Raw genomic sequence first — 25,796 nt, forward strand, 5'->3', positions numbered from 1 at the left:
CAGAGCTGAACCCGGACATACCCTTATTTTCACACAGGCAGCCCCCCTGATGCTAGCATCGGAGCATCTCATGCTCCAATGCGCTCCCTTGCTCTGTGCTAAATCGCACAGGGCAAGCGATCTTTTATTTACAATAACACACTGCCTGGCGGAAACTTTCGCCCAGCTTGTGTTCGCTGACTTCACCAGCTCTGATGGGCGGGCTTTAGCACTGCTCTAGCTGTTTTACTGGATGAAATCTCGCGCCGTTCAGTATTCGGTGCAGTGGCGGTGAGGAAGCTGGCAGCCTGCGAGCGTATTTCCCTCACCACGCCTGCGCAGAATGCTGAACGGAGCGAGATTTCACCAGAGCACAGGGCTGGCAGGCAGATGCGAGCGCTGCCTGGCCCCGTCAATCATAACTTGGAGGGAGACGACAAAGGTGGGAGAATGGAGCCTCTAGGAGCAGGAACAACGACCCCCCTGCTCCTAGAAACGAATTAGCATATTAAAAAGTTAAATTTTTGGCGTAACGGGGGCATAGATAAAAGTAGCTAATGTCAGCTAGCTTAATAGGGTTAAATCTGGTGACATAAACCGTTAAGCCCACACGACCATATGTATTTTGCGATCGGTAAAACGTGAATCTGCAGGATATAGATTACATCTGTGTGAAATTCATGTTGCATTTGGCTTTTTTTGCAGACCTATTGATTTAAAATGGTCGCTGGTCCTCATTTTGCAGGTATGTATAAGACGTGCTATCTTTTTGTGGAACGGAAATACAGACATGGAAGAGACACGAAAACATTGCCCATGTGATAATAGCCATGGTCTGGCAATAACCAAATACAAAAAAAAACTAAAAACCTTTCTACTTCTACACTTGCGTTTATATTTTCCAGTATTGATAACCGCCATAAAATCTCAATACCAGAGAATACTGCTTCCGTTTTGTCCCCATTCATTGTCCATGGGGAAAAAAACATAACTGAACAGAACGGAATGCTCCAAAATGCATTCCATTCAGTTTGGCTGCATTCCCTTACTTAACCGCAGCTTGCTTTTCTTTCAGTCATGGGATGCGCTGCAAAACGGATCTGGCATGACCTACAATGCAAGCCAATAGGGACAGATCCGTTTTGGCCTCATGCACACAACCGTTTTGTTTTTTTTGCGATCCACAAAAACGGGTTCCGTGATCCGTGTCAGTTTTTTCTTCCGTGGGTCTTCCTTGATTTTTGGAGGATCCACGGACAAAGGAAAGTAAAAAAAATAAAATGTGCGGAGCCAAACGGATCTGTCCTCACTTACAATGCAAGTCAATGGGGACGTATCCGTTTGACTGACACAATATGGTGCAATTGCAAACGGATCCGTCCTCCATTGACTTTCAATGTAAAGTCAGGAGTCCCTATTATACCATTGGATCTGAGTTTTCTCCAATCCGATTGTATATTTTAACTTGAAGCGTCCCCATCACCACGGGAACGCCTCTATGTTAAAATATACCATCGGATTTGAGTTATATTGTGAAAACTCAGATCCGACAGTATATTTTAATACAGAGGCGTTCCCATAGTGATGGGGACGCTTCAAGTTAGAATATACTAAGAACTGTGTACATGACTGCACCCTGCTGCCTGGCAGCACCCGATCTCTTACAGGGGGCCGTGATCCGCACAATTAACCCCTAAGGTGCCGCACCTGAGGGGTTAATTGTGCGGATCATGGCCCCCTGTAAGAGATCAGGTGCTGCCAGGCAGGAGGGGGCAGACCCCCCTCCCTCCCCAGTTTTAAATTCATTGGTGGCCAGTGCGGCCCCCCCTCCCTCCCCTGTATTACATTCATTGGTGGCCAGTGCGGCCCCCCTCCCTCCCCAGTATTTAATTAATTGGTGGCCAGTGCGGCCTTCCCTCCCCCCCCCCCCATCATTGGTGGCAGCGGAGAGTTCCGATCAGAGTCCCAGTTTAATCGCTGGGACTCCGATCGGTAACCATGGCAACCAGGACACTACTGCAGTCCTGGCTGCCATGGTTACTTAGCAATTTTAGAAGCATCATACTTACCTGCGATGTCTGTGACCGGCCGGGCGCTCCTCCTACTGGTAAGTGAAAGGTCTGTGCGGCGCATTGCTTATAGCACAGACCTGTCACTTACCAGTAGGAGGAGCGCCCGGCCAGTCACAGACATCGCAGGTAAGTATAATGCTTCTAAAATTGCTAAGTAACCATGGTAGCCAGGACTGGACTACAGTAGCGTCCTGGTTGCCATGGTTACCGATCAGAGTCCCAGCGATTAAACTGGGACTCCGATCGGAACTCTCCGCTGCCACCAATGATGGGGGGGGGAATTTTATATTAGCAGGGGGGGGAGAGGGGAGGCCGCACTGGCCAACAATGAATTAAATACTGAGGGAGGGGGCCGCACTGGCCACCAATGAATTTAAAACTGGGGAGGGAGGGGGGTCTGCCCCCTCCTGCCTGGCAGCACCTGATCTCTTACAGGGGGCTATGATACGTACAATTAACCCCCTCAGGTGCGGCACCTGAGGGGTTAATTGTGCTGATCACAGCCCCCTGTAAGAGATCGGGTGCTGCCAGGCAGGAGGGGGCAGTCATGTACACAGTTCGTAGTATATTCTAACATTAAGCGTCCCCATCACCATGGGAACGCCTCTGTGTTAGAATACACTGTCAGATCTGAGTTTTCACGAAGTGAAAATTCAGATCTGAAAAAGCTTTTATGCAGACGGATCTGCGGATCCGTCTGTGTGAAAGTAGCCGTAGCCATGGACACGGATCACAATCTTGTGTGCATCCGTGTTTTTTCACGGACCCATTGACTTGAATGGGTCCGTGAACCGTAGTCCGTCCAAAAAATAGGACAGGTCTTATTTTTTTGACGGACAGGAAACACGGATCACGGACGCGGATGAACAACGGTGCATTTTCCGAGTTTTCAACGGACCCATTGAAAGTCAATGGGTCCGCAGAAAATCACAGAAAACGGAACAACGGACACGGATGCACACAACGGTCGTGTGCATGAGGCCTTTCTCTGACAAAATCTGCTGACAATAGAAAACTGATCAGTTCCCCACTTACTTTCAATGAAGTTTATGACCGATCCATCATTGCTATGTTAAAGAGAATACAACCGGATCCGTTCATTATAGATGCAGATGGTTGTATTATCAGCATTTTTGCTAATCCGTGCCAGATCAGGCAAAAAAGCAAGTGTGAAAGTAGTCTTACTTTGCATTCCAATTTCTAACCATTGACAAGATCTGTTGGCCTCCATTCTTGGTTTGGGCTCCCAATCACTAATGGAAATCACTGATCAAATCATCGACATGTGATCAAACATCAAATCTCTCTCTCTGGCACATTAATTCTGGGTTAATACTTGCATGCATGCTTCACTGTGGTCCATCGGGTGTACCTTCTCCTGTAGCCGCACCCCGTGTATTGGGTGCCTGGCTGGACTAATAAATGGGGATGAGCGAATCGACTTCGGATGAAACATCCGAAGTAGATTTGCATAAAACTTTGTTAGAAAACTGTACTGAGAGAGCGCTCTGTACAGTATTAGAATGTAGTTGCTCCTATGAGCCAAAGTTATTACTTTGGGTAATAATTTCAGAAATTAATTTCTACTGTTAAAAACCTTTTACCGAACTTTGTTTCTGTTCCAAGAGGTACCTTGGAACCAAACCAGAGTTCGGTAAAAGTTTTTTTACAGTAGAAATTAATTTTTTAAGTTATTACCCAAAGTCTTGCGACACTTCGCAAAGCAATAACTTCGGCTCATAGGAGCAAATACATAATACTGTACAGAGCGCTCTCTCCGTACAGTATTCTAACAAAGTTTTATGCGAATCGACTTCGGATGTTTCATTTGAAGTCGATTCGCTTATCCCTACTAATAAACAAGGAGAGAAGCTCCCATGTTGATTAAGGATATAAATGTACATAGGGTGCTAGGAATACAAACTAGTGCACCCGGAGCCACATCTCCACATGACTAAAAGCTGGAAAGCAGCTTTCACTTTGTTCAGCCAAATAAAGTTAAGGAGACCTAAAGCTCTGCTTACTAATCAATGGATCTGAAAGACACTAGTCCTCCAGGGCTTGGAATACAAGACTTTACATACTTCTACAGATACAGCGAGGAACAGAAGTATTTAAAACACCCAGCAATTTAGCATGTTCTCCCACTTAGAAATCATGGAGGGGTCCGAAATTCACATTGTAGGTGCATTCCCACTCAGACAGAATAAAAAAAAAAAAATTATTTGTCTTGCACTGCTAAACATAAGTATTTGAACACCCGAGAAAATCTGTGTTAATATTTGGTACAGAAGCCTTTGTTTGCAATTACAGAGGTCAAACGTTTCATGTAGTTCTTTACCAGGTTTGCACACACTGCAACAGGGATTTTGGCCCACTCCTCTACACAGATCTCCTCTAGATCTGTCAGGTTTTGGGAATTTCAGCTCCCTCCAAAGATGTGCTATTGGATTTAGGTCTGGAGACTGGATAGGCCACTCCAGAACCTTGATATGCTTCTTACGGAGCAACGCCTTGGTTATCCTGACTGTGTGCTTCAGGTCGTTATCATGTTGGAAGACCCAGCCACAACCCATCTTCAATGCTCTGAGGGAAGGAGGTTGTTGCTCAAAATCTCACAATAAATGGCCCCATTCATCCTCTCCTTAAAACAATGCAGTCGTCCTGTCCCCTTTGCAGAAAAGCACCCCCAAAGCATGATGTTACCACCCCCATGGTTCACAGTAGGGATGGTGTTCTTGGGATGCAACCATCCTTTTTCCTCCAAACACGAGTGAAGTTTAGACCAAAAAGTTCTACTTTGGTCTCATCTGACCACATGACTTTCTCCCATGCCTCCTCTGTATCATCCAGATGGTCAGTGGCAAACTTCAGACGGGCCTGGACATGTAATGACTTGAGCAGGGGAACCTTCTGTGCAATGCATGATTTGAAACCATGACGGCGTAGTGTTCTACTGACAGTGACCTTTGAAACTGTGGTCCCAGCTCTATTCATGTCATTGACCAGCTCCTCCCTTGTAGTTCTGGGCTGATTCCTCACCTTTCTTATCATCAGTGATACCCCACGAGGCGAGATCTTGCATGGAGCCCCAGTCCAATGGAGACTGACAGTCGTCTTTAGCCTTTTCCATTTTCTAACAATTGCTCCAACAGTTGATCTATTTTCCCCAAGCTGCTTGGCAATTGCCCAGTAGCCCTTTACAGCCTTGTGGAGGTCCACAATTTTGTCTCTGGTGTCTTTTGACAGCTCTTTGGTCTTGCCCATGGTAGTAGTTGGCATCTGACTGACTGTGGGGTGGACAGGTGTCTTTAAAGAGCTCAGACAGGTGTAACCAAGTTAGATTATTGAGTGGAGTACAGGTGGACTTTTTAAAAAGGCACAGTAACAGGTCTTTGAGAGACAGAATTCTTGCTGTTTCTCAGGTGTTCAAATACTTATGTTCAGCAGTGCAAGACAAATAAAATTCTTTAAAATAAAAACATACAATTAGATTTTTATATTTTTTTATTCTGTCTCCCAGAGTGGGATTTGCACCTACAATCTAAATTTCAGACCCCTCCATGATTTCTAAGTGGGAGAACTTGCAAAATCGCAGGGTGTTCAAATACTTCTGTTCCTCACTGTATGTCAATCTTAGCTGTAATGAAAAGTGCAGGTATAAGACAAGCTTACCAGCAAGCAGCAAGGCGTCCTGGGCTAAGCAGCTGAAAACCTGGGTGTGTACTTTATCTCCAGCCTTCAGTCAGTATACTCAGTATGTGGCCTTTACATACTGCCACTGAGTAAGGCTACTTTCACACTAGCGTTCAGAGAGGATCCGTCTGGTGTCTGCACAGACGGATCCTCTCCTATGATGCAGACGGATCCGTTCTTAACGGATCCAAACGTCTGCATTATAGTTTAGAAAAAATTCTAAGTCTGAAAGTTGTTCAGACGGATCCGTCCAGACTTTACATTGAAAGTCAATGGGGGACGGATCCGTTTGAAAATTGAGCCATATTGTGTCAACTTCAAACGGATCCGTCCCCATTGACTTACATTGTAAGTCTGGACGGATCCGTTTGCCTCCGCACGGCCAGGCGGACACCCGAACGCTGCAAGCGTTCGGGTGTCCGCCTGCTGAGCGGAGCGGAGGCTGAACGCTGCCAGACTGATGCATTCTGAGCGGATCCGCATCCACTCAGAATGCATTGGTAGCTGGACGGATGCGTTCGGGGCCGCTTGTGAGACCCTTCAAACAGAGCTCACAAGCGGAGCCCCGACGCTAGTGTGAAAGTAGCCTTAGAAGGCAGAGGACAATACGTCTGCTGTGAGCTGTGCAGAGGGCTGTGTGTGTGCGCAGAGCAGAAAGCAGGGAGATGTGTTCCTGGTTCCAGATTTAACCAAGTTCAAAGGCTTCCAGTAAGAGAGGGAAGGAGGAGTCTACCGGTAATCCATGTACACATACAGGATGACAATACTGCTGGAAAATACACCAAACTGCCCCGACTCCCTAAAACTCCCTCTCAATATATACAGGCATTGCAAGATTAGACCTAGTAAAACAACCAGCTGTCAAATATACACAACATAAACAAGGCGGAAGGTAAATCTAATAAAAAGAGCTCTGCACATTATTCATACACATGTGAAGGCTCACACTAGATGTGAAGGCACAATTCATCTGCACTCCCTCATAGTAATGACACCACAGTAAACATCTCCTCAGCCCAACACAGCAAAAAAACTGAAAATGAAAGAACAAATACACAACACAGACAAAAGGAACGCTAGTTTTAATCTTCAATGGGGCAGATTCAGTAATCCTGATCTGTGTACTTCCAGCTCTCTCCACAATGTTATTTGCCCCGCCAGCTAAAAGCAGCTGATTTACAGGGGGTACCGGATCCCCACCAAGTTGACATTGTTGTGGAAAAATTATTGTTCGCCGTATGGTCGCCATCTATCCTATGGAGATGCGCAGATTCGTTCGCATCTGCCCAGAGACTTTCACACGATGGTCTGGTCGTCCCGACCTGTAGCTGATTTGTGCCCGGCCTGGTATTACTGCAGGATACCAGTGTCATGGCGCCGGCTGAGGCGGGAGGGATGAGGACCGTCGAACAAAGGTTTCTTCATCCACGAGGATAAGTGCGGCAACGGAAAGGGCACGAATAAGTGTGCGAACATAAGTTTGCGCGATCATTCATATATTCGCCAGCGAACCACTTCATACCATAACCTGTCTCCTCATTGGTCATGATTGTAAGACCGCCTTTCATCTTCTGGTATAAATAAACCTTGCCTAGCTGTTGGAGGCAGGCACATTATCGGGACCTACTTGAGAACGTCTGTGACGTTATTTTGGAGGAATTGCGCACACATCGACGCACACTACACCAAGGATTTCCCAACTGTACTTCTGGCGGTCGTTTTCGGTTGTGAGAACGAGACAAAGTAGCAAACGGCGATATCAACATCAGTGAACTATCCAGATGAAAGGTAATCAATATCTAGAACATGGCAACCACTTTAACAAATATGGTGCAAAGCATGTATGCCAGTTTTTCCACAAAGGATTAGTAAATCTCCCCTACTATGCCTTAAGGGAACCTGTCACCAAAAAAACGCTTACTAAGCTGTTAATAGTACCTTATAGTGCTGCATAGTAGTTTCCTAATGCACTTTTTCATCGTTTCTAGCCTCCTTGAGAAATCAATGTTTTATTCAGCCGCTGCCCCCTGCTTCAAGTCAGGTTTGAAGTCAAGGGGGCAGCGGCCTAGGCATCTCCAATTCTGCTCTCCCCGCCTCCTGCCGCCTTTATTGACAAGCCGGATCTCAGTGCCGGGACCGCGCTCCGAGCCCGCATGCGCAGTAAAGGGCTGCTGTAGCGCGATCCCGGCTCGTACACTCAGCCGGCTTCAGTTTCGCTACTGCGCATGCGCCCGCCAGCCTTACATACTAGCGCAGTTACAGAAGATGCCGGGTGCATGCGCAGTAGCGAAACTGAAGCCGGCTGAGTGTACGAGCCTGAGCCGGGATCGCGCTACAGCAGCCCTTTACTGTGCATGCGGGCTCGGAGCGCGGTCCCGGCACCGAGATCCGGCTCATCAATAAAGGCGGCGGGAGGCAGGGAGAACAGTATTGGAGACGCCTAGGCCGCTGCCTCTCAAGGAGGCTAGATGCGGCTAAACGATGAAAAAGTGCATTAGGAAACTACTATGCAGCACTATAAAGGTACTATTAACAGCTTAGTAAGCGTTTTTTTGGTGACAGGTTCCCTTTAAAGAGGAAAAATGTTGTAATATGGGAAATAGCTCACCCTCTCACAGCCACAGAGAGGTGCTCTAGTCTAAAATGATTCACCCTTCACGAATGCAAGAAAAATATGTAGTACTAGAAGACTGGCACACTCAACACATGGGACCATATGGTTTAGTGCAGATCACAAGGTTTATTGTACTTATACTATATTTTTCTTACATATTTTTCCCTTTAAAGAGGCTGTATGATCAACCCTATTAAACCAGGCATACTGCCTGGTTGGGCTCGTCATGCTGATTAAAACAATACCTTTCTTTCGTCTGTATGCTAAACAGCTGCAGAGATATATTCATATGTAGAGGAGTAAGTTTGAGCACCAGGGGGCAGGGCTAAATCCTTTGAGCACTGCTTTGTAACACCCCCTGTGCTCTGCACACTACCCCTCCCCTTGACTGACAGGGTTAGACATGCTGACGGAAGAGCTGTGTCTTAGCATCAACATATCATACACTCTATGTACTATAGCTTCACCACATTGAGGTTTAAAAAATAAAATAAAAACTTGTCTTCTCCATGTGAAAAGGTCGTACGTAGCTTAGTCATAAGTGCATGCTTTTTATGTAGCGATCCCAGGTTTGAATCTGGGAGAGACTTTTCTTCAGATACTTTTTTTTTTTCCCATTCCACATTTAATCCATAAATAAAGTCTATATACTTATATTGAGAATGTTTTTATGCTTAAAAAGCTAATAAATATTGATGGCTTCTTTATAATCATATATTGTGCCTGTGAATAAACCAGTTAGGATACTTTCACACTGGCGTTTCGGCTTTCCGTTTGTGAGATCCGTTCAGTGCTCTCACAAGCGGTCCAAAACGGATCAGTTTTGCCCTAATGCATTCTGAATGGAAAAGGATCCGCTCAGAATGCCTCCGATCATTCTCCATTCCGCTCTGGAGGTGGACACCAAAACGCTGCCTGCAGCGTTTTACTGTCCACGATGTGGATCCGTTCCCTATTGACTTTCAATGGTGTTCATGACGGATCAGTCATGGCTATAGAAGACATAATACAACCGGATCTATACCGGATATATATATATATTTAAATATATTATAGACTTTTATTACAGGTTAAGGTTAAATGCACACGACCGTATGCATTTTGTTGTCCGCAAATTTCGGATCCACAAAAAAAAAAAAAAACACGACATTACACGACGTATTACATCAGTTTTTTTGTTTTGCGAATCCATTGTAACAATGCCTAAAATGGACAAGAATAGGGGCTACGAAACGGACATACATTTTTTGTGGAACCATTGAAATGAATTGGTCCGCATCCTATCCGCAAAAAAAACGGAACTGACACCCAAACCTAAGGCCTCATGCACGCGACAGTTATGTATTTTGCAGTCTGCAAATTGCGGATCCGCTAAACACAGATGGCGTCCCTGTGCGTTCCGCAGTCTGCGGAACGGCACGGACAGCCATTGATATAACTGCCTATTGTTGTCCGCAAAATGGACAAGAATAGGACAGGTTATATATTTTTTTGCAGACCACGGAACGGAGCAACGGATGTGGACAGCAAACGGAGTGTTGTCCACATCTTTTGCAGCCCCACTGAAGTGAACGGGTCCGCATCCAAGCCGCAAAAACTGAATACATCACTCCTGGGATTTGAACGGTTTACATACAAGACTGAGCACTTACCAATAAGTTATAGACTTTCTACATAAAGAAAAAAAAGATTTTTCTATGGTAAGATAAAATATTACTTTATAATCATATATTCTGCCTGCGAATAAAAGTAGAAATGTGTTTATTAGCTTTCTGTGCATAGCTCACTGTGGTAAAGCTATAGTATATAGTGTATATGATATGTACATGCTAGGATGCAGCTCTGCCCTCAGTATGCGGATGTCTAGCCCTGTCAATCAAGGGAGGGGAGTGTGCAGAGCAAATGGGATGTTACAAAGCAGCACTCACAGGATTAAGCCCCGCCCCCTATGCTCCAACTTACACATTTGCATATGCATACAAACCCATACCAAAAAAATACTAGTGTTGATCATGCTCCCAGAGCCTCTATAATATGTGGCCCTATGTAAAGGCAGCATTTTAAATCTTTTACATTTTTATTCTTTCAATGCTTGGGTGTCTAGTGGGCAGTCCTACTCTGAGTGACCATGATCTCCGACAACCTTCTCGGTAAGTGAACATATGATCACCGAGTAGGCCCGCCCACTGGACTCCTAAGCCCAGAACAAGCCGATTAGATGAAAGTTGTAAAAGATCTTTTACCACAAAAATATATCAATTTGTTCGGTTTATTATTATTTTTTTTTTAACTAAAACAACTATCTTCAGATTGTACTGCATTCTCAACGTGACAGGTTCCCTTCAAAGCAGACTATAAATTAGATAATTATCCTTTGATATTCCTGGTCTATGGGGGCCTTCCAACTGTCTTCAGGTGCAAATGGTATGGGAAACATGGATGGAACATGTTGGAATTCAATCTGCCTGATCCTTTGTTCCTGCATGAGATAAAGGCCCCCACATACATAAGGGAGCATTAAGCTGAACCCGCCGATTTCGGTGGACACTTGTCGACTTGTCTTAGGCTACTTTCACACTAGCGTTCAGGTGTCCGCTCGTGAGCTCCGTTTGAAGGGGCTCACGAGCGGTCCTGAACGCAGCTGGACGGCCCTGATGCATTCTCAATGGAGGCGGATCCACTGAGAATGCATCCGCCTGCCAGCGTTCAGCCTCCGCTCCGCTCAGTGAGCGGACACCTGAACGCTGCAAGCAGCGTTCGGGTGTCCGCCTGGCCGTGCGGAGGCGAGCGGATCCGTCCAGAGTTATAATAGAAGTCAATGGGGACGGATCCGCTTGAAGATGACACCATATGGCTCAATCTTCAAGCGGATCCGTTCCCCATTGACTTTCAATGTAAAGTCTGGACGGATCCGCTCAGGCTACTTTCTGACTTAGAAAATTTTCTAAGTTTTAATGCAGACGGATCCGTTCTGAACGGATGCGAACGTCTGCATTATCGGAGCGGATCCGTCTGATGAAACATCAGGCGGATCCGCTCCGAACGCTAGTGTGAAAGTAGCCTTACAAGTACGGAGTTGTACGAACACACCGTGATAGATTACCCTGGGGAATGGAAGGATCGGACACGAAACATTTCAACATGATTCTTTGTTCCCCCCCCCCCCCTAAAGATAAACTGCCGGAGGCTGCCTTCTCCCACTAAAAAACACATACCCGCTTTGCCTCGAGGAGAATGGTACGCGGTGTCGTAGTGGCAGAGCTGCCTAAGTAACCATAACCCTAGTTAAACACTAATAATGATTTGACTGTAAATTTGTTTTATCCCTCTCCTACTAATCTTCCAGTTACAAAATCAAGTGATGGGAGACACAATCCAGTCTACGCATGTGCAGCAGTGGACCCATACAGAACCAGCGGGTGCCAGCCCACGCAGTGTAAGCAACGTGTTGCAGAACTGCTTGGTCACCCAGCCACAGGAGCCACGCTCCCTATTGTTGAACTGTTCCATGACTCACACAAATTGTCTAAAAGCATAAATTATCTGATGCCTGGGTTTTCCCGCTTACCAGGAACTGATCAATTCTCCATAACTAACAGACTGTTGTTAATATGGTTGACATAAAAGATGTAAAATGCCAAAAATGCCTTAAAACATAATATAGTAATTATACCACAGTAAACATTTCCTCTGCCTGACATAGCACACAACAGCAACCTAAACAAGAAAAATACAACGAAGTCAAAGTGATAAAACACATCTACTTAGGCTGAGTTCAGCCTTTCCATTCTCCTGCCCAGTTATAGGAGGCAGAGAACGGAAAGGACGGATTTGGCACATAACTGAGCCGAATGGAGCCTATGGACCCCATAGACAATAATGGGGTCTGTTAGGTTTCCGCTCAGAGGAAGATTTTTGAAGCAGAGACAAAAAGTTGTGTGCGCATGACTTGTCTCCACTTCAAAAATCTTCCTCTGAGCAAAAACCTAACGGACCCCATTATAGTCTATGGGGTCCATAGGCTCCATTCGGCTCAGTAATGTGACAAATCCGTCCTTTCCGTTCTCTTCCTCCTATAACAGAGCAGGAGAATTGAAAGGTTGAACGCTGATGTGAACTCAGCCTTAGGCCTCAAATTGTGGGCCGCAATGCACAAACACCGACCGTGGGGCAGGCGCAGAGAATCACGGACCCATTCACTTTAATGGGTCTACGATCCGCCCGTTCCGCAAAAAGATAGAACATGTCCTATCTTTTTGCAGGACGGAAGTACGAGACGAAACCCTGCGGAAGCACTCCGTAGTGCTCCTGTAGGGTTCCGTTCCGCAAATGCAGTCCGCAATATGGCAACGGACAGCACATGTTCGTGTGCAGGAGGCCTTAGTCTCATGCTAAAAGTAGCTGTCCGTGTGCACAGTATGGGGGGGAGAGCAATCCCTGCAATCCATAGCAAACAATGTGCTCCAATATTTAGCAGAGCCAACTCTGTATGCAAACACTGCCCAAGGACACAATGTTCTCTGTGCTCTATTTAGCAGCAAATATCGGAACTTACCTGTGTGCATCAGTGGAGCAAACGGTAATGACATTACTGCAGCCCACAGATTGTCACATACCGAAATGAGGCATGGATAACATACTAGGAAAACAGAATCCATGTAGGACTATATTGTCAGCGCAGGGGTCAAAACTCCTGACAAAACTACACAGGGAATGCAGTTAAACCATAACTGGATTGCTGCTGATATTTGCTCAAAGGTTACAGATAGACATTCTAAAATACCATGCGCTGTTCTTACAAGTGCCCTCTGGGTGATCCTTCATGGTGAAGTTCCTTCCATTCTGCACTGAACTGCTCCACAACCCATCACCTTGACTCTGAGAGGCAGCTATCGAGTCCACAACCAAGAGAGACTACTACAGCCATCACTCTGAACAGCTGAAGAAGGACTTTAGTGCACTTCAGCATGAGAGAGCCAAAGAGCACTTTCTGGAGCAGAACGTAGCATGTTAAAACTTGTACTGTGTTTATTTTCAAAGTTCTTTTTATTGTGGAAATATTAAAGAACAAAAACAGCAGTACATCTGTCCAATTTTATTATTGGCATACATCTTGAGTTAACGACAACAGAAGAAGTGGTCATTCTAGTCTTGGGACCCGAATAAAAAGTATTTAGATTATAAACCATACAGCTAAGCTACTTTCACACTTGCGGCAGAGAGATCCGGCAAGCAGTTCCGTAGCCGGAACTGCCTGCCGGATCAGGCAAAACGTATGCAAACTGATGGCATTAGTAAGACTGATCAGGATCCTGATCAGTCTTAAAAATGCCTGATCAGTCGAAAAAATGCATTGAAATGCCGGATCCGTCTTTCCGGTGTCATCCGGCAAAAACGGATCCGGCATTTATTTTTTCACCTTTTTTTCAGTCTGCGCATGCGCATACCGGAAGGACGGATCCGGCATTCCGGTATTCTGAATGCCGGATCCGGCACTAATACATTCCTATGGGAAAAAATGCCGGATCCGGCATTCAGGCAAGTCTTCAGTTTTTTTAGCCGGAGATAAAACCGTAGCATGCTACAGTTTTCTCTTTTGCCTGATCAGTCAAAACGACTGAACTGAAGACATCCTGATGCAAACTGAACGGATTACTCTCCATTCAGAATGCATGGGGACATACCTGATCAGTTCTTTTCCGGTATAGAGCCCCTGTGACGGAACTCTATGCTGGAAAAGAAAAACGCAAGTGTGAAAGTAGCCTTAAGGGCTCATTCAGACGGCCGTATGCTGTCCGCAAAAATACTGAATGCTATCCGTTTTTTTGCGGATCCGCAAAAAAAACAGATAGCATTCAGTATTTTTGCTGACCCATAGACTTCAATGGGGCCATGTCCTGATTTTCACAGACAAGTATAGGACATGTTTCATTTGTTTTGCGGAACCGTGGAATATAAAAAGGGCCCCATAGAAGTGAATGGGTCAGCATCTAATCGCAAAAATGGGGATCCCTTTTTTTGCGGGATAGCATACGGTCGTCTGAATGAGCCCTAATACTGAGGCATAAAGAATAGCTTCTTTTAAGTAAATCATTAAGTGGAGATAAACCGTATTAAACAGACATTAAGTACTAATAGGGAGATAAAGGGAAAGGAGAGAAGCAAAGACAAGGAAAACGGGGGGAGGGTGAATAAGAGCTTCTACAAGAGGTCTCTCTACCAATGGATTCTTACATCTGTAGACTAACGCTTGCTTGCCCCACCCACCTCTGAGAAACGTCCCTGCATTAAAGGGAACCGGTCAACTCCCAAAACCATCCCAAGTCGCCAGCAGCGCGTTTCTGATTATGCCTTTCTTCCTGACAGCAGATGCAGCAAAAGTACTGAAAAAGTTGTTTTATCCCCTGCCCGGCGCGCTTCTCCACACATGCTTAAAGTCAAGGAGACAGCGGCCTCCTTGCTTCAAGTCACGGTAACCGCACCCCCTTCCCTGCCCCTTCGCTGTGACTGACAGCCGGCTGTTCGGCAAAGGAAGCTAAATTCTCTGCATAGGCGCTGTCAGTCACAGCGAAGTGGGTGCGGTTACCGTGACTTGAAGCAAGGAGGCCGCTGTCTCCTTGACTTCAAGCATGTGTGGAGAAGCGCGCCGGGCAGGGGATAAAACAAAGTTTTCAGTACTTTTGCTGCATCTGCCTTCAGGAAGAAAGGCATCATCAGAAACACACTGCTGGCTACACACAGGTACTGCTGGCGGCTTGGGATGGTTTTGGGAGGCGACAGGTTCCCTTTAAAGCGTGGGAGGAAGATCTAGGCAAAGTATTCACAGACAAAGATTTGGGTAAAAATTTTCTAGCTCCTAAGCAATCTTCTAACTTGTACTGTATTTCTAACCTATGGATCAAGTAAATGCAACACCCCAGTTATGGTTTAACTGCTTTCCCCGTCATCTGTGCAGCATTGTCAGCAGTTTTGAGGGGTCAAAACTGCTGATAGACTCTCTAAGGGCCCTTTCACATGAGCGAGTTCCACGCACTGGAATCAGTCTGTCATCGAGAGCACCCGTCCTGACCTCCCAGCACTGACGGGGGTCGCATAGCATTATATTATATTTATGATTTATGATGCTATTTAACCCTTACAGTTCTAAAATGTATTGTATAACACTAACAGAACTGTAAGGGTTACATAGTATCATAAATCAATATGATGCTATGCGACCCAGTCAGTGCTGGGAGGTCAGGACGGGTGCTCTCGCTGACACAGACAGATTCCAATGCGTAGGAACTCGCTGGTGTGAAAGGGGCCTAACAGGTTTGTCCTGGAAAGGCTGCTTTCATATCGGCATTGGTTGTCTGGTTTTGAGATCGGCACATGCTCTCAAAACCGCAGCACAACACTTCAGTTTTGTCCCCACTCATTGTCAACGGAGACAAAACTGAACATACCAGAAAGAGTGCACAAGAATGCATCCTGTTCTGTTTTGTTGCGTTCTAATGCCGTACACAAAATAGAAGCAGCATTGTGAGTGCAGCATGGAAAACTGAAGAAGCTGAATCAAGCGCCAAAAACCATGTAAGGCTACTTTCAAATTAGCATTTTCAATTCTGCTGTAGAGATCAGTCATAGGATCCCAATAGCGGAAGAGAATGCTTCAGTTTTGTCTCCATTGTCATTCGAGACAAAAAACTGAACAAAATGGAATGCACCAAAATGCATTGCGTTCAGTTTGTGCTGCCATCACGCACAGAATAACGCTGCAAGAAGAGTTTTTCTGTCCGCGATGTGGTGCGGAGCAAGACTGATCCGTTCTGGCACACAATGTAAGTCAATGGGGACGGTTCCGTTTTCTCTGACACAATAGAAAACGGGTCCGTCCCCCATTGACTTTCAATGGTGCTCATGACGGATCAGTCATGGCTATAGAAGACATAATACAACCGGATCCGTTCATGACTGATGCATATGGTTGTATTATGGTTATGCTCTCTGATGCTATTGTTCACAAGCACGGACTGAATGGTCATTACTGTATGTCCCGATTTGCACAGAATCACTATGTAGTCGTTGTCGCAGCACTCATGTACCGACAGGAGTTTATCTGGTGACAGATTTCCTCTAACTGATAACAGAAATGTAATCATCCTTGTAAGCAAGCAATGGCAGTCTCCTGGAACAGCTCTGTAAGATTTCTTTAAATGTCAGCAATTGTGCCCTATTAACAGAGATCTATTCCAGGCCACTCAGGATTAATATTACATAAGACTAGGGCATTTAAATCACCATCCCTCCATATATCTGTATAAAATCTGCGTTTACTGGAAACTACTAGTGGCGACAGAATGAGTGATGACTGGGACGACAGCTAATCTGGAGAATGGACGGCTAAAAATAATGGTCTAGATGGTCACTTGGTATTCTGAAGACATAATGGAAGCAGGAGAAATCTGATCTGTGAGCCTTCTTCAAGCCTGTGCCCCTGAGATGTCATATACACTGTGAAGGCACCAGACACATAAACCCTGCGCACGGCTTTATCATTATTAGATGAGTTATTGTGTGCTGACTCTTCCAGAGGAGCTTGTAGCTGGCCATATACCTCACAATGGCTAGGAAGAAGCACCACAACAATGATGACGACTACGCCTTGTACTGTTTTAGTGGAAAATAAATCTAGAACATCCTTCAACCAAAACTGCTACTCTTCATGCATTAATACAGGACATGCTGTTTTTTCACAATAGTAAGCCAAATGACAGACCACTAGGTGTACACAATGGTAGAGTTCATGTGGTGTTCCCAGTATGCAGAGGCTAGCAGAAACCAAAAGGCCCACTTGGGGGCATAAGCATGAAGAAAGCTCACGGATCAGATTTCTCCTGCCACACAAGACATTGTAGCTTGTTGTGTATGGACCTGCTGCAGAACGGTCAGTGTGTCCACACTGACACCTGTCCACATGGGCACATGAGATTCCAAACTGGACCATGGAGCAATGGAAGAAGGTGGGCTAGTCTGATGAATCATGATCCCTTTCACAATATATAAATGGTCAGATGTGTATCATTTACCTGGAGAAGAGATGGCACCATGGGAGCCAGCCAAGCTAGCAAAGGCAGTGTGATTCTCTAGGAAATGTTCTGCTGAAAGCCCTTGGGTTATGGAATTGATGTAGAGGTTACTTTGACATGTGCCCCCTACCTAAACACTGTTGCAGAGCATGTACACCCCTTTCATGACAACAGTATTCTGTAAGGACAGTGGCCTCTTTCAGGAATGGTTTGAGGAGCATTCTCTTGTGGAGTCTACTTTTGCAGACAATACCATAATGGCCACATGGCATTCTTGCCTGAGTGGGGGATGGGATGTAGATATATTTTAAGAAAGAATGGCTGGTGATGCACTAGGCGTCTCTTACAATTACGTTGCAAAGAGTTATTGCTTGTGAAATCTCTCACGTGGCCTTCCAGTCTGCAACACGACGCATGAATAATGCAGGACGAGCCCATCTGCATCAATACTCCCAACATCTCTAAGTGCAGTTCAATGAAATGACACACAGTATACAGTGCCTGCATTCTAGAGAACGTGGTATACATTCTGCCAGGATTACCAGAGAGAATGTTTATTAGAAAAGGTCATTACATAACATCAAACGAGTTCTCTAGGTTTTAAGAACATGTCAATAGGAGGATATCAGAACAACTAGGAGTCTACATAATACAGTCTCACTGTGGTGTCCAGAGAGGGGAGCGAGAAAACCCATTTTACCCATGGATATGATAACTTTTGTATGCATAGGAACCAGATCAAAACCAACTAAAAACTTAGTTATTCATACAACGGTGTGCGATTTTCTATCCACAAAACAAAAAGGATCTTTAAAAAAATGCCTAGCACATGAATAGCTCCTGTGTATATTCAGTTTTTTTTATTTATTTTTTTCTTCAGCACTGAATAGGGGAGTTCGATTGTCAAAAGTAAGGCTACTTTCACACTCGTGTTTTGGGCGGATCAGTCATGGATCTGCAAAAACGGATCCGTTACAATAATACAACCGCATGCATCCGTCATGAACGGATCAGTTTGTATTATCTGTAACATAGCCAAGACGGATCCGCCATGAACTCCATTGAAAGTCAATGGAAGACGGATCCGTTTTCTATTGTGCCAGAGAAAACGGATCCATCCCCATTGACTTGCATTGTGTGCCAGGATGGATCCCTTTGGCTCAGTTTCGTCAAGCGCACAGCAAGATACACCGCCAGATAATCACGAACAAGCATTCCTATGAACGTTCGTTAGCAATTATCTGCTGGATTCTCGGCCCATGCAAAGGGCTCATTAGTTGCTTTAGGGACTTAAAGGGATTCTGTCATGAGATTTTAGCCCTATAAGCTAAACATATTCCCATGTCCGTACTAATAACATGAATCCTAAACTGGCCTTATTAAACCTGCTTGTGGCTCTATTAGCCCAAAAAAAATGGTTTTTATAACCTGTCAATCGCCTACCTAAGGTGCCCAAGGGGACGTCCGTTAATACAGGGTGCCCGACCTCCTTCCCAGTCTTAATCGCATGCGCACTTCAATCAATGAAGCCGCTGCCAGGAGTCCACGGCGCATCAGGCTGAGCCTAGTGCACAGGCGCCGGATCTGGCAGAGGGACGGGAGGATTGCGGAGGCGGCACTGAGGTGAGGAAGGCGGCACTGTAGACAGGGAGGGCGGCGATTAAGACTGGGAAGGAGGTCGGGCACCCTGTATTAACGGACGTCCCCTTGGGCACCTTAGGTAGGCGATTGACAGGTTATAAAAACCAGTTTTTTGGGCTAATAGAGCCACAAGCAGGTTTAATAAGGCCAGTTTAGGATTCATATTATTAGTACGGACATAGGAATAGGTTTAGCTTATAGGGCTAAAATCTCATGACAGAATCCCTTTAAAGGAAGCCTGTCACCGTGATTTTGTGCATAGAGCTGAGGACATGGGTTGCTAGATCGTCGCTAGCACATCCGCAAAACCCAGTCCCCATAGCTCTGTGCTTTTACTGTGTTAAAAAAAAACTATTTAATACATATGCAAATTAACCTGAGATGAGTCAGGGAAAGGACTCATCTCAGGGACAGGACTCATCTCAGGTTAATTTGCATATGTATCAAATCTTTTTTTTACACAATAGAAGCACACAGAGCTATGGGGACTGGGTATTGCGGATGTGCTAGCGGCCATCTAGCAACCCATGTCCTCAGCTCTATACCCAAAATCCCGGTGACAGGTTCCCTTTAAGGCCTCTTGCACACAAATGGTCATGCTGCGAGCCGCAATGCAAGAGCACAGTCCGTGGGGCAGCCGCAGTGGATCGCGGACCTATTCACTTTAATGGGTCCGCGATCCAGCCATTCCGCAAAAAGATAGGACATGTTCTATCTTTTTGCAGAACGGAAGTACGGGACGAAACCCCACAGAAGCACTCCGTACTGCTTCCGTAGGGTTCCGTTCCGCACAATTCCGCATCTCCGGATTTGCGGACCCATTAAAGTGAATGGGTCCGCATCCGTGATGTGGAATGCCTACGGAACGGCACCCGTGTATTGCGGATACCCAAATGTGGTCCGCAATACGGCAACGGGGCGCACACTTCCGTGCGCAAGGTCTAACAAGTAACCAACACCCGGTATGGGCCCCCACTGTACCATGACCACTTCTATCAACACATTCAGAAATGCTCATGATCAGGCTACCTAAAGAACAGGTATAATGCATACGGTGAAGTTACAGCACAGTGATAATGTACAAAATGATGTCATCTTATAGGAATAAGGTACACAGATGTCACAGTACAGGGGTACTGCACAGTGATGTAATAATGGCAGGATAGCCTGCACAGTGATGTCATAGTACAGAGAGGGGGCACATAGTGATGTCACAATATAGAGACATTCTACATACAGCATAGGAATTACACAGTGATGTCATAATGCAAGTATAAAGCACATCACATTGCATGGCACAGGAATAACAAAAATGTCACAATGTACCTGCTTCCTCACAGCACAGTCACATTTAGTTATAATACATGCATGATACACAATACAGGGATGTGACAACACAGAACTAATGCAAAAAGTGATGTGTCGCAGAGAAGGGATAATGCACACAGCAGAAGTAACATGGGGCTCTATAGTACAACTATCAATGATAAACATGCTTCCAGGCATAAGAGATAGTAAATGTGTCAGGCCCAATGTTCAGGCCCCGGCTCGGCCTGCACCATGCCCAGGTCACAAAAATGTCCATGCAACAATATTTCTGGAAAGTACCAAAAACTGGCCTAGCACCTATTGTAAATTAGCATGGAATAAGGCGATTCACAAAGTATTAGGACATACTTCTTAATCACTGAAATCAGGCATTTCAGTAATTTATTCCCATTGCCACAGAAGGATAAAATCCAGCCCCCAGCCTCTACAAACAAACACTTGTGAAGGAATGGGTCGTTCTAAAGAGATCACTCGATTCCAGCGTGGTCCTGTAATAGGATGTCACTGCAGTAAGTCACTTCATGAAATTTCTTCCCTCCTAAATATTCCACCATCAAACTGAGTGGTATGATTGTGAAAGTGGAACAAACCACAGCAACTCAGCCATGAAGTGTCAGACCGCATATGTTACAAAGTGGGGCCACCGAGTGCGGAGGCGCATAAAAAAAAGTCACCAATGCTCTGCTGACTCAATAACCAAAGCTCCAAACCTCCTCTGGCATTAACATAAAAAACGTGTGTCGGGACCTTCATGGCATGGGTTTCCATGGCTGTGCAGCTGCATGCAAGCCTTAGATCTCCAAGAACCATGGCAAGCCCAAGTGTAAAGCACGCCGCCACTGGACTCCAAAGCAGCCTTTGGTTTTAAAACAGATGTCATAAAAGCTCCTGTAGGTGAAATGTCTTGATGTCCCAATACTTTTGCCCATGTATTGCATTTGAAACACACCCTAAAGATGAATGTAACTACTTTATAAGCGTTCATTAAAAGATTTGCAATAACTGGTCATTAGAAACTCCTTAAGTACCAGGTCCCACTAGGTTTACAGAGGCATGTAATGCTGTGGTGGCATTGGACCATTCTGACATGTCTTCTTCTAATAGTCTTGTGCTATTGCTGAGGGAATTCCATGGGCTATGGACCACGATTATATGTTATGTTGCATGTGGTCAAATGACAAATGTCACTGTGCACCCACTGTCTGAAATGTAGATTCCACCCTCCCTCATTTTTTCAGCACAGCAGCCCCATAGTGATATTTGGTTAGCAACTGAGATGGAAAGACTAAACTGCATAAAACAAGAAAAAAAAAAAGAAAAACACACATATAATATGCAAAAAATAAATAAAAAACGAGATTTTTGTATAACTTACCAGTAAAATCTCTTTCTCGCTCTTTCCTTGGGGGACAGAAGACCTTGGGTATAGCTCATCTCCATAGGAGGCGTGACACTAAGTGAAAGCTGTTAAGCCCCTCCTCCACAGCTATACCCTCAGCCTGGAGAGAGAGACTGCCAGTTGCGTGTCCAAGCAGTGAGAAAAGGCAAAGTCCAACAAGGAACCAACAAGCCAACTACCCAACGGGTAACACAAACTCGGAAACCGTGTAGAGAAAAAACAATGAATGGGTGGGTGCTGTGTCCCCCAAGGAAAGAGCGAGAAAGAGATTTTACTGGTAAGTTATACAAAAATCTCGTTTTCTCGCCCAGTTTCCTTGGGGGACACAGAAGACCTTGGGACGTTCAAAAGCAGTCCAAAAGGGGAGGGACCACAGCTCCAAGGCGAAGCACCCGAAGGCATCAAGGAACCGCCGCCTGCAGACCCAGGCGGACCAAGGCAGCATACGCCGAAGCCAGAGTATGCACCCTGTAGAACTCTGTAAAGCGTGCAAGGAAGACCTGTGACCGCCTTGCTCAAATGCATGGCCGAAGCCCAATGCCTCCGGCCCAGGAGGCACCGACCGCTCTGGTGAAATGAACGGTGACAGCAAAGGCAGAATCCTGCCCTCGGTGCGGTAACCTCAGCAATAGCCAATCTGATAAAGCGGAGGAAAACCACCCTGGAGTCCGTCAACTCTAAGCGCGGACCTCCAGGAAACCCAAGAGACCGAACGTCGACAAGAGTCGGAGATCTCCAAGTAAAACCGGCAAGGCCCAAACAACGTCTAAATCGGTGAAGTGTTGAAGCGAAAGGCAACACCACCTTCAGAAGGAAGGAACGGGATGTAGAAACAGCCCTGTCCTGGGAAAAGACAGAAGGCTCAGAACAAAAAGGGGCCATTCAGGCACCCGTCAGAGACACGACTGATACGGAAACACAACCGTACAGGACAGGCGGGGTAGAGAGAACTTCTGTAACGGCTCCAAGGAAAAGATTGGAGCGCCGAGAGCTCAGTATGTAGTTCCCAGGGCGGTACCGAAGGACAGTACAGAGGAACAAAAGAGCCATTTCGAGTAAGAAGGTCTTGACAGGCCCAGAGGGTCGGGGAACGCTGGAAGAGGAAGAACAGCGCTGACACTTGACACCTCAAGTAAAGGAATCCCAGTCCCAGGTCCAGGCCGGACTGGAAAAAAGACAGAACCATGGGGAGAGAAAAAGTCAGAGTGGGGAATGCACAGCTACCCACAGAACCCCAGACAAAAAAAACATAAGTCTTACGACAGATCCTGGACGAAATACAGCCAGGAGCGGACAGTAGCGAAGCCGCTGGAGTCGCCTGGCAAGCGGGCGAAAACCCAATGTGATCAGGCGCAGACCAGTAACACGGGCAGAAGTCGACAAAACTGGTCCCGTCGGCCCCCGAGCAACGTTGTCCCGTATCCACCCGAGTGGGGGAGCAGAAGGACAGACAGAACGGAACCAAAGGGGGTCCGCCCAGTATCCGCCAGATGCCAGGACAAGACAGGCTAAAGTCCATGCTGATGTAGCCATGTTCTACAGTCCCGGTGTGGGAGATCAAAGGACAATCTGGACCGAAAGGTAGTCCCCCCAAGTTACCGAGAAGGTAAGTCTACAGCAGGACCATTGTCTTAGACTGGACCACGCAATCTGCACTCAGCGGGAGGACAGAACGCGGTAGACTCGGTAAATAGGCACAGCTAATACAGCCAGTGTGAACAAGGGAGACAGTACGAGGCCAAAAGGAACACCGGAACCATCCACATGAACAACCATGCTCTCCCCAGAGGGGAGGACAGTGAAGGAACAGCCTCTGAAGTCTGGCGGGACAGAAGCCACATCGGAGTGATCTGTACCGAGCGGGAGCCAAACAGAGCCGGCGAGATAAGGTAGTCGAGACAGAGGCCGGCATAACACCCTCCAACCGAACGGAGGAGTGGGCAACAGGGAAGCCATAGGACAGCTCAAAAGCAGAACCCTGCTACACTGTGAGATGCCCGGTTCACCGCCTCGCAGAAGGCGAATACCCTGAAGAACCCAAGGTGGAGGTCCTCCGACCTGGGTAATCGAGCACCCAATCGAATTTGGGTGACCTTCCTGAGAAAAGCGGCCCGCACCTGGTAGCAGATCAGACTGAAGCGTAGAGGCGCCAAGAGGAAGGACTCATACCACACTACATCCGAAGAGGAGGAAATTGCAGAAGGCAAGGGAACCGCAGTCCTGCCAGAGCCAACGAAGAATTCGAGGGGCGCTCCAGACAACAGCACTCTCGACCATGTGACCACTAGCGCAGGGAAGCAATACCGCGGAAGGACGAATGGGCACGCATCTAGGAACCACGAACACTCCCTGGGATGAAGGGCCAACTAAATGAATGAGTACCACCCAGCTCCGTGCAGCAGACAGCAAGTAGAGCCCGTCCGAGTCAGGTGGACAGAATGAACTCCTTAGAGACGAGTGCAAGGCTTGCGGCAAGCATCGTATCCCAAGAAAACAAAAGTATGCCGCAGGAAGCAGATGAGGCATACGTACGAGCAGCCCGTAAGCAGTGAGAAGGCCAACCCACCTACAGGAGGAGAAGGCATACACGGCCCAAACAACGCACAAGAACGTCCGCTCACTGCAAAAAGGTTAATTCAGCGAAAAAGGGGGCTCGCCACAGAGTGCCACAGCATGTACGTAATTGCAAAGTGCAACCTGCAAGGGAGTTATGCACAAGCCTAGTACAGCATGCGATGGAACGCAAGCAGTCCGCCCCGAAAGGGGGGAAATTGTATCTGGCAAACTGCAGTCGGCAAGAGTGCAAAGGCCGGTCCCAAAAGGGAGTGATGCCTAAGGCCGTACCTACTTCAGAGAAGCAGGACATACCCTATAATCCAGCAGGAACGCAGGAGGTCCACCTAGTGAAAGGGGAACATGCACAGGGTTATCCTAGCATTAAGTGAGTGTGCAATAATACACCCAACACTGATTTAGCGAGAGTGCAACTACTCTGCCAATGAAGGGGGACATGTACAAGTCCAGCACAGCCATACAAGGACAGCCGTGAATCTCATGAGCGTGCCAAATTCTGCCCATGGAATGTGGGGTGGTCACGCACAAGGCCAGCACCGTATCCAATGGGAGTGCAAGCGTTCCACCCATGTTAGAGGGCCATGCTCATGGCCAGCAAGGTATCCGGTGAGAGTGTAGCATGCCGCCCAGAAAAAAAAAAAGGGGGGGTAATGCACATGGCCAGCATCTCATCCAGGGAGAGTGCGTGCACCCGCCATGTATGGGAGTCATACACATGGCCAGCAACGTACTGGTGAGAGACAAACACAGTCAGTGAGAATGTGTGTATGTCACCTGAGGAAGGAAGGCATGCCCATGGCAGGCAGCGAATCCAGCAAGAGTGCGTACACCGCCCACGGAAGAAGGGTCATGCATATGGCCGACAGCGGATCCAGCGAGAGTGCAAGCACCCCGCCATGTATGGGGTACATGCACATGGCCAGTAACGTACCTGCGAGAAAACAACCACAGACAGAGGGATGTATGTATGCTGCCTGAGTCATGCCTATGGCCGGCAGCGAAACCAGTGAGAGTGCAGCATAGTAACATAGTACATAAGTACATCATAGCCCATCAGAGAGAGTGCAGCGTTCCGCCTATGGAAGGGGGTCGTGCACATAGCCAGTACCGTATCCAGTGAGAGTGCAGTATTCCGCCTAAAAAGGGGGGTCATGCACATGATAGGCAACTAATCCAGTGAGAGCGCTGCGTTCCGCCCATGGAAGGGGGTCACGCACATGGCCGGCAGTGAATCCAGTGAGAGTGCAGCGTTCCGCCTAGAGAAGGGGGTCGTGCACATGGCCGGCAGCAAATCCATAGAGAGTGCAGCATTCCGCCTATGGAAGGGGGTCGTGCACATGGCCAGCACCGTATCCGGTGAAGGTGCAGTATTCCGCCTAAAAGGGGGTCATGCACATGGCCAGCCGGCAGCCAGGGAGAGTGCA

The 25,796-nt window shown here is 46.7% G+C and overlaps 1 protein-coding gene across 3 annotated transcripts in view; it reads right to left on the minus strand.

Annotated features, from left to right (window-relative positions):
- STAT3 (signal transducer and activator of transcription 3) overlaps positions 1–25,796 on the minus strand; it is a 111,183-nt gene that overhangs the window by 60,317 nt on the left and 25,070 nt on the right. The window lies entirely within an intron of this gene.

The sequence above is a fragment of the Bufo bufo genome, chromosome 6 (assembly GCF_905171765.1).
Source record: "Bufo bufo chromosome 6, aBufBuf1.1, whole genome shotgun sequence".
Taxonomy (NCBI): domain Eukaryota; kingdom Metazoa; phylum Chordata; class Amphibia; order Anura; family Bufonidae; genus Bufo; species Bufo bufo.